Source organism: Rutidosis leptorrhynchoides, chromosome 6 (assembly GCF_046630445.1).
Source record: "Rutidosis leptorrhynchoides isolate AG116_Rl617_1_P2 chromosome 6, CSIRO_AGI_Rlap_v1, whole genome shotgun sequence".
Classification (NCBI taxonomy): domain Eukaryota; kingdom Viridiplantae; phylum Streptophyta; class Magnoliopsida; order Asterales; family Asteraceae; genus Rutidosis; species Rutidosis leptorrhynchoides.
Genome location: NC_092338.1, coordinates 91,762,336 through 91,773,521, shown reverse-complemented (window position 1 = coordinate 91,773,521; position 11,186 = coordinate 91,762,336).

Sequence of the window (11,186 nt, the reverse complement as noted above, 5' to 3'; positions counted from 1 at the left end):
ACTTCCGCCAACCTTCCTCGTTCACACCATTCACCGCCATAGAATTTTTGCTATAAATAGAGATGCAAATTTTCATTGTAAATCATCCCAAAATCACTCAGAGAAGTGTAATCACAACCTAGATAGTGTGTTTGTGTTTGAGAGTTTTTTTTGTAAGAGTTTTGTAATACTCTGTAAATCTATTCTTGTAAGTAATAGAGTTATTTTCTCTCAAATTTGTATCTCCCAACGTCCAGGCGATCATCTCTTCCTAACAAGTGGTATTAGAGCTTGGTTAGAGACGTTGGTTGAGTTTTTGGGTCTTCTGAAGTTTCCTCAAAATCAAATTTTGAGTGTACCATTGGATTCGTCTCGTCGAACCGAGTCCAACGCAAAAAACGGTGACTTAAACGGAGTTATAACGAGCCCAGAAAACGCAGTCAAAGTTTGGTCAACTCGCCGGAATCTCGCCGGAGAAGACGACCGGTGCCGGAATTTTCGCCGGAGAAGAAAGTCATGTAGCAATTCACTGTAGCAGTCATGTAGCAATTCAGTGTAGCAGCTAGTGGGCTGTAGCAAGTCCCTGTAGCAGTACAGTAGCAAGTTCCTGTAGCAGCACTGTAGCAGTACTGTAGCAATTCTGAAATTTTACAATTTGGTCCCTGAAATTTTCAGAATTTCATTTTTGGTCCCTGAAGTTTATAACAAATTATAATTTTGCCCCGTAAGTGGAATTTAAGCCGCGAAGTGTCTATTCCACCATTTTCAACCGTTCCGGACGTAACGGTGATCTCTGTTTTCTACAATTCAACCCCGTATGTGTTGAAAAATTATTTGTAAGGTGATAATCTCCATAGAAGAGTCAACATCTGTGATGCCACCATAGATACCAAGGAATACCAACAACAACAAACGATGAGGTATTGATTCAAAACTTCATCGGAGAAACATCCTGCGGTGATAATGTAATCTCTAAAGTCTTAGGGATTATCTATTTCAGCCTTATCCATAAATCAGATGAGTAGATACAAAACCATCGTGTACGAATTATCAACAACAGGATCATTACAAGGTCAAACACTATATGCTAGCATTCAAGATAAAAGCTGACGTCATAACCAACGTCAATTGTTTTACAACCAAAAGTATGCCTCAATGAACAGAAGCAATTAGAAATAGTACGTGACCCTCAGGTCGTTACAAATCATAGTTCAAAAGTATTAAAGTTTGAATGCAAGATAAAGTAGTTCATGCGGTGACATCTCTAGTAAAGAACAGCGGGAGTCTATGAGGCATGACTAGTACACAGCGGAAGCAACCTTAAGCACCTGAGAAAAATATGCTTAAAAATGTCAACACAAAGGTTGGTGAGCTATAGTTTAAGTATAACAGTATGTAAGGTAGGCCACGAGATTTCAGTGCTACAAAGAGCGTTTCAAAACAGTATGATAAAGTATATGTTTAACCGTGGGCACTTGGTAACTAACTTAACGTTTATAACCCCCTGAAAGTACACTTGGCGAGTGCGTATGTTTACGAAGTATTAAACACTCATTAAATGCTAGCGCGACTAGCCCGAGTGGGGATGTCAAACCCTATGGATCCATATATAAGATTCGCGTTCACCGGTTCAAAAACCAATGACTAAACGTTACCGAGCTAAAGGGAATGTTTATGCCGTTGTATAACCCACACATATATAAGTTTAAGTACTCGTGCCTAGTATGTAAAACGTAAAATGCGCATGTATTCTCAGTTCCCAAAATAGTTAAAGTAAAAATGGATGTTATAACTCACAGTGGTAAAGTAGTGGTAAAGTCGAGTCGGGAAGTAAGCAAGTACGTAGGTTCGAAAAGTCCTCAACCTAAGTCAAATAGTACTAAGTCAGTAAATCGTCCCAATAGGTTTAAATGTATGTAAATTAGGTCTTAAAGGTCATCATCATTCATCATCAAACAAAAGGTGTGAAATAAGTTTCATTCTAGAAAAGAGTTTAAAACAAAGGCTGACTTCGATCAGTCAACACGGCCTCTATACCTACTGAAATAAGGTGAGACCAGTGGCCATGGCTCCGTATATGAGTCCTTTAGTTGTGGTAAAAATTCCAGAAGCAAACTCGTCTTCGTTTGACCGTGGCGACGGTCTAAGTGCGAGTAGGTCAGAATTTTCAGCACAACGTTAAAAGACATAGTGACACTCGGAGGGCCATAAATCCTAAACCGTAACTCGGATTAAGATGAGTCCTAAATGAAAAGTTATCTACTCGAACAGAGCTAACTGAAAATCAAATTTACAGTAGCCCAGGTATTTGGTTCTGTTCCAGAAAACAGTAAACAGTAAGTTCCGGTGGGTTCTTGGTGCTCGATGCTTATCACGGTTCTCATCCTTGATGCATATAGCTTCAAGTGTACAACTTGTTGATGTGTTTGCATCATCTTAACCAAGTTTTGACCATAATAACACTTGTGTAAGTCTAAGACATGTAGCACAACTCATTTAAGTGTTGCAAGTAGTTTGATGAACCAAAGTTACATCAAGATCTTAGATCCGACACATACATGAACACTAAAGGTAATATTAACCAAGTTTTGACTATCATGACACTAGTGTAAGTCTAAGATATGTAGAACAACTCACTTAAGAGTTGTATGATGTTTGATGAACCAAAGTTACATCAAGACCTTAGATCCAACACATACAAGAGTTATAAAAGTAATATTGAACTACAAATTATAAAGTAAACTAACTAATCAAGATCTTAAGTTGTAGAACATAGTTCTTAGTTAGATCTTGAAGATCCAAGACCCAAAAGTCTAGATCTAAAGTTATTAAGTTAAATCTAACACAAGTGTATGAAGTTATAACTAAAAAGTTATACTTCCATGTTCTTGAACTTATAAAGTTAACTTTTGTTCAAGAAAAATGAGATCAAAGTTAACTAGTAACACTTGACCAAGAACAACATAAATCACAAATTTAAAGATGCAAGAAATGAAGTAATAAACTAAATAAACAAGTAACAAGTCATGGTTGTTCATACTTTAAAGATTCAAGCCAAAGCTTGATCTTTAAGAATGTAAACTTTAAGTTTACAAACATGAATTACAAGTAATGATTTACAACACATGAACTTACAATCTTTACAACATTAAGTGTAGAACATAAACTAGAGAGTTTAGTTCTTGTGTGTTCTTGTAAATACAAGATAATATGAAGAACAAACTAGAGAGTTTGATTCTTTAACAACATGTAAGTAATAACTACAAGTAAGTAAACCATAATGAAAGACAAGTAATCTTAAACAAGCAAAAGATGATGATGATGAGAGTGTGTATGTGTGCTACGGTTTTGGCCAAAAGAAAAGAAGAAGAAAGTTCTTGTTACTTACAATCTTAGAGAGAAAAGATGAGAGAAAAATGAAAGCAAGTAAGAGTGTGTGTAAAGTGAAAGAGTATACAAGTGATAAGTAATCAAAAAATGAAACAAAAATACTCCTCAAGGCCTACTAAGGCCGACGGTTTCAATGGGGGGGAGGGAGAAGAAAATAGTCCACTAGTCTATTGCATGTTCATGGCTCAAAAGTTGGTTATTAGATGTATTTGCATGGGAAAGGTGTGTAACTAAGTAATTAACTAGATTCCATGCAACTTAATCCATCTAGTTTAATCTTAATGTGATACTTACATGTGTAATGGGCTAATAAATCCATTAAGGTGAGTGGAGTGGGCTCTTAAGTCCATTAACACTAATCAAAGCCCAAGTTCAAGTATTTAATAAGTTAATCCAACAAAAGCCCAAGTAATTAACTAATAACCTTAGTTAATTAAAATGATTAATAAAACTTAATCATGAATGTAAATAATATCCGAAAATATTATTCGTGTAATGTACGTGTGTCACAAAGACGTTTCGGGCATTGAAAGTTAATCGCGGTAACAAGTAAATGTATATAAACAATACATTCAATAAGTCACAAGTATTAATAATAAATATTAATAATTAAACGTTGGAAAATCCAGGGTCGTTACATTACCCACCTGTTAAAGAAAATTTCGTCCGAAATTTTAAGCCGAGGTAGATGGAGGAGTCGGGAAAAGGTGAGGATACTTCTGCATCATTTGATCCTCTCGTTCCCAGGTAAAATCAGGTCCTCGTTTGGCATTCCATCGTACTCGAACGATCGGAATCTTGTTGCGTTTCAAAGTCTTGACCTCACGGTCCATAATTTCAACAGGCTCTTCCACGAAGTGGAGTTTGTCATCAATAGTAAGTTCTTCAAGTGGAATGATAAGTTCAAGTGCAGCAAGAGACTTCTTCAAGTTTGACACGTGGAAGGTAGGATGAACTGAGCTCAATTGTGCTGGTAGATCCAAACGGTAAGCAACGGGTCCAACACGCTCCAAAATTTCAAAAGGACCAATGTATCGTGGGTTCAACTTTCCACATTTTCCAAAACGAATCACACCTTTCCAAGGTGAAACCTTCAACATTACACGGTCACCAATGTTAAATTCAAAGTCCTTACGTTTACGGTCTGCATAACTCTTCTGACGATCACGGGCCGTCTTAAGTCTAGCTTGAATCTGAGCAATCTTCTCCGTTGTTTCATGGACTACCTCGGGTCCGGTGATTTGCTTTTCACCTACTTCGGCCCAACAAATAGGAGATCGGCACTTGTGGCCATACAACGCTTCAAAAGGTGCGGCATTAATACTCGAGTGATAACTGTTGTTGTAAGAAAATTCGGCGAGTGGCAAATGCCTTTCCCAGGCCTTTCCGAAATCAATGACACATGCACGCAACATGTCTTCCAAGGTCTGAATGGTTTGTTCACTTTGCCCGTCGGTCTATGGGGGATATGCTGTACTCATGTCGAGACGAGTTCCCATGGCTTCTTGCAAAGAACGCCAAAATCTAGAAGCAAAATGGGGATCGCCATCTGAGATGATTGATAAAGGTACACCATGACGAGATACAACCTCTTTGATGTATAGTTGAGCGAGTCTCTCCATCGTATCCGTTTTCTTCATAGCTAGGAAGTGTGCAGATTTGGTAAGACGGTCAACGATAACCCAGATGGTATCGTATCCGCCCACCGTCTTTGGTAGCTTGGTGATGAAATCTATCGTTATCCTTTCCCACTTCCATTGTGGGATTTCCGGTTGCTGAAGTAACCCAGAAGGTCTTTGATGTTCGGCCTTAACTTTCGAACAAGTCAAACACTTCCCAACATAAGTTGCAACATCCTTCTTAAGATTCGGTCACCAGTACTGTTCCTTAAGATCGTGGTACATTTTGCCCGCTCCGGGATGAATCGAATATCTCGACTTGTGGGCTTCATCTAATATAAGGTTTTGTAGAAATCCATAACAAGGTACCCAAATTCTTCCGGCATAACATCGGAGTCCAGACTCCCTAACCTCGAATCGGGAGACAAGAATGTTCAAATGTTCATGAGATATATTCTCCTCCTTGAGAGCTGTGATGACCCGAAAATTTTTGACTTATTTAAACCAATTCTCTATACGATTTATTATTTTAACACGCTAAACAAAGTCTGTTAGATTGAGTCTCAAAATTTTAGAACTGTTTCATATATACAATTACCTTTGATTACTCTCGACGATTCATGAACAATTATATGTATGTATATATATATGTACAAGTAAAAACGACTTTCCTACAGTAAAACCCTATTTGCTACAGTAAAAATTACTTTGCTACAGTAAAACACAATTTGCTACAGTAAAACACTATTTGCTACAGTAAACCGTATTTTGCTACAGTGCTACAGTGAAAACGAGTTTGCTACAGTGATTTGCTACAGTGAAACACTATTTGCTGCAGTAAACACTATTTGCTGCAGTAAACACTATTTGCTACAGTACACTATTTGCTACAGTAAACACTATTTGATGTCGACGAACTAGCAAACAAAAACAGAAAAGGCGGCCATGCGATCGCATGGCAAAAACACTGAAAACTCATGCGATCGCATGAGCTACAGTAAATCGAAAAGTACTATAAAAGGTCAGTTTTGCTCGACGATATTTTTCATAAATATATCTGTAACTTAAATTTTAATTTATAATTATAATTATAATTTAAGTTTAATAATAATAAAGTATATTCGAGGGTGTTTTAATTCGGGTTTCAAACCGCTTTAAGCTAAGGAAATATTGGGTATTGTTCGGGGTATTGTTCTTGAATCCAAGGCCAACCATACAGTCGTCTACCATCATTACGTCTACGCAATTTGCCAACAATATTGAGTCTCAATATTGAACTGTGAGTTTCATTTGCTCCCTTTTTAAATGCTTTTGCAATATATATTTTTGGGCTGAGAATACATGCGCTACTTTTATAACTGTTTTTATGAAATGAATACAAATACTAAAACTGATTTTTCGTGAGTTTCATTTGCTCCCTTTTTAATTGCTTTTGCAATCTATATTTTTGGGCTGAGAATACATGCACTTTATTTTAAACGCAATGGATACAAGTACATACTAAATTCTACACCGAGTTTGAACCGAAAATCCCTTAGCTTTGGTAACTAGTAACTGCCAGTTATAAGAACTGGTGGGCGCGAATAGTTATATATGGATCCATAGGGCTTGACATCCCCGTCCGAGCTAGAGCGCTAGCCTTTTAACGGACGTATGTTATTTGAGTTTAAGACACGTTGGTTTGCGTGTATTAAAACGAATGGGGTAATTATCACTATAGCGTTAAGTTTAGTTACCAGGGTGCTCTGTTACGTAGAATCTATTGATAAACTTTTGATGAAATCTTGTGGTCTATCTTTATACATGTTTATGACTCGAGCAATTAAACCTATAACTCACCAACATTCGTGTTGACTTTTTAGCATGATTTATTCTCAGGTCCTTAGAATGCTTCCGCTGTGATGTGCTTGTTGCCTGCATGGAGTCTCTCATGCTTTGTACAAAGTTTATTGCATTCAAAATAAAACTGCGTTGTGTAATAAATAATTGGACTGTGATGTCAACCTGTAAATTAAAGACTTATGTATTTCGGGGTTTTGCTTATACCTAAGCACTTGCCCACATGTTTATAACTTTCTATGTTTAGAAAGTCACTTATTTTAATGAATGCAATATTTTATCAAAACGTATCATATAGAGGTCAAAACCTCACTGTGGAATCAATGATTAACGTGCCGCGTCAATAGCGATTTTGACGGGTCGTTACAGTTGGTATCAAAGCTTGAGGTCATAGGGAACCAGAAATTACATTAGTGTGTTTAACTGGTAATTGTTAGGATGCATTAGTGAGTCTGGACTATGACCATATTTGTTTTTACTGATTTTTGCTTATCATTTGGTCAAAAATATTATATGTGATTTATTTATATGCTAACGTAATTGTTGTTTCAATTATGTGATAGATGACTTCCTCTAATCCTATCATTTTGTACGACTCGGAATTGGACACTGAATCTATTCTATCCACAACTAAAAAGGACGTTCCAATACCTATTAAAGAAGAAATTGTGTTAGCCGGGGAATCTCAACTCCCGGTAAACCCAGAGGAGGTTCCAGCTCCACCCAGCTTTAGTTTTCCGGAGCCACAGTATCGTTGGCATGGACCCATGATCCCTAGAGTAAATGAGGATCGTCCATTTCTAAACAAATATGGACATTGGTCCAGATATACCGCCGACGGGCGGGTTGTGCCGATTACGCCTGGCAGATTTCGGTTCATGACCACCGGTACATATTCTTGCAGTTCGTCATCATATTCTCCTACACATGACTCAGACAGTTCGTCATCAGACGAGATCAGTAAGGAGGAGGATTTCGCTAATGAAATAAAAGAGATCACTAAGGAGAAATTCCAACTTGCTATAGATAATAAAAACAACCACAATAATAAAATGTCCTTAATTATTAAAAAAGAACAGGACCATTCGATCCGTAACCACCCTTATTGTATTAAACCTACTGAGGCAACGGGTACCTCAAAACCCCAACTAAAAATAAAATACACTGCCAGAATGTCTGTCGGACCATGTGCACACAAACAATTGGCAGAGAGAACCAAATGGGAAGAAGTTTCTGATAGTTCTGAATAAACGACCTCGCAACCATAAATCTTCCATGCGCTATTTTATTGCTTATGTGTGCTACTCTATCTTGTTATGTAAAATAAGCATATGTAAAATATCAGTATTGTATGGTATTGTATTATTTTGGTTTATTAATAATAAATGCATGGAATGATTATTTGTATTATTACTACTTCTTATTATTATTATTACATAATAATGTAGTAACTCGCTATAATTTTTCATAGTGGAATATTATTAGGATTTTAGTAGTTAATTCCTTGTACTAGCTATTATGTATGAACTTAACAGGTAGGTATTACCCTAGAAATAATTATAAAATGCTAATAAGAAGAAAAGGCTTTTATAATAATCGGTTCATATTATTAATATGCTACGATTAACTATTGATAACTCATTTTACCTATAATATTCTATATGATTAAATTATATCTGTTGTGTTTATTGAAGAAACATGTCTCAAATGTCGGATGCTGAGTTTGAGCAACTAGTCGAGAAACGTGTGAATGAAAGAATTGCTGCAGCAGAGGCAGCAAAAGCAACAGCCGAAGCAGCAGCCAAAGCAGCAGCCGTAAACACAAACTCACGAAACGGATGCTCATACAAAACTTTTCAAGGATGCAAACCACAGACGTTTAGTGGAACCGAGGGACCAGTCGGTCTAACCCGATGGTTTGAAAAGATGGAGTCCGTTTTGAAAATCAGTAATTGTGCGAACGGAGACAAGTCAAAGTATGCTTCATGTACGTTGCAAGACGGTGCACTTACTTGGTGGAACAATTATGCTAAAGCAGAAGGAATAGATACGGCATATGATATCTCTTGGGAAGAACTGAAAAAGATGCTAATCGAGGAGTACTGTCCTCGAAACGAGATCAGAAAAATGGAATCTGAGTTACGTAATCTGAAGGTTATCGGCGCGAATCTCAATAACTATGAAAAGCGTTTCATGGAACTAGCCTTGTTGTGTCCCGAATTGGTGCCAAACGAGAAACGAAAGATAGAAATGTATATTGACGGTTTATCGATCAATATCAAAGGAAATGTTACATCGTCCAAACCGAATACGATGCAGGAAGCCATGACAATGGCACACCAACTCATGGACCAGATCACAGAGAGTTCAATTAAGGCACCAATTACCGAAGTCAAGACAACTGAAGGAAAGAGGAAATGGGAAGACTATAAGGGCAAAAGTACTCACCTGAAGAAACAAGAAACTTTTAAAGGTAAACAAGATGGGGCAACTGCAAGTCCAAACTATAAGGGACCCCATCCGTTCTACAAACGATGTTACACACATCATGCAGGTTATTGTCAAGTGGTCCGTGATAAGTGCAACAAGAAAGGACATGTGGCGAAAGATTGTTATGCCACCGTTTCTGAAGTAAAGACAAAACTTACCGATGTCAAGAAATGTTTTGGATGCGGGAAGTCTGGTCACTTTATAAATCAATGCCCTGATAAGGAGAAGAACAAAGAACCCGCGCGTGGGAGGGCATTTAATGTTAGTGCCAGTAAAGCACGTGAGGATCCTAATCTTGTCACGGGTACGTTTACCGTTAATAATCAACTAGCTTCTATTATGTTTGATACGGGTGCTGATAGAAGTTATATGTGTAAAGACTTTAGTTTTAAACTAAAATGTGCATCATTACCTCTAGACGATAAATATACTATTGAATTAGCTAATGGTAAACTGATAAAAGCCGATAAAATTTGCCATGGTTGCGAAATGAATCTCGCTGGTGAAACCTTCAAAATTGATTTGATACCCGTAGAATTAGGAAGTTTTGATGTAATCGTTGGCATGGACTGGATGTCCAAAACAAGAGCGGAAGTTGTTTGCGCTGAGAAAGCAATCCGCATCCCTCGTAAGGATGAAACGTCATTAATGATTTATGGGGAGAAGAACAACTCAAAACTGAACTTTATCAGCTGTATGAAGGCCCAGAAACTTATAAGAAAAGGTTGTTATGCTATTCTGGCACACGTAAAGAAGATCGATACTGAAGAAAGAAGCATTGATGACATGCCGGTTGTAAGAGAATATCCCGGAGTATTTCCAGAAGAATTACCGGGGCTACCTCCACACAGATGTGTAGAATTCCAGATTGATCTCATACCAGGAGCTGCACCTGTAGCCCGATCTCCATATAGACTTGCACCTTCAGAAATGCAAGGATTACAAGACCAGTTGCAAGAATTATCGGACCGTGGATTTATTCGTCCTAGTTTTTCACCTTGGGGTGCTCCTATTCTGTTCGTCAAGAAGAAGGATGGATCTATGAGAATGTGCATAGATTACCGAGAATTAAATAAATTAACGATCAAGAATCGGTACCCATTACCGAGGATTGATGATTTGTTTGATCAATTGCAAGGATCAAGTGTTTATTCTAAGATTGATCTACGCTCCGGATATCATCAGCTGAGAGTGAAGGAAGAAGATGTTCCTAAAACAGCGTTCAGAACCCGTTACGGTCACTATGAATTTTTAGTCATGCCTTTTGGATTGACTAATGCTCCAGCAGTATTCATGGATCTAATGAATCGCATCTGTAGACCATATTTAGACAAATTTGTCATTGTTTTTATCGACGACATATTGATTTACTCGAAGAACAAGGAAGAACATGAGCAACACTTAAGACTGGTACTAGAGATACTCAAGAAAGAAGAATTGTACGCAAAATTTTCGAAGTGTGATTTCTGGTTACAAGAAGTACAATTTTTGGGCCATGTTGTCAGTAAACATGGAATTAAAGTTGACCCCGCCAAGATCGAAGCCATTAGTAAATGGGAAACACCGAAGACTCCAACACAAATCCGCCAATTCTTAGGTCTTGCTGGTTATTACCGAAGATTCATTCAAGATTTCTCTAGAATCACCAAACCCTTAACTGCATTGACTCAAAAGGGAAAGAAGTATGATTGGTCCACAGAACAGGAATCCTCATTCCAGTTATTAAAGAAGAAGTTAACGTCTGCACCCATTTTGTCATTACCGGAAGGAAATGATGATTTCGTGATCTATTGTGATGCTTCACGCCAAGGTTTAGGATGTGTATTAATGCAGCGCACAAAAGTCATCGCATACGCCTCACAACAACTA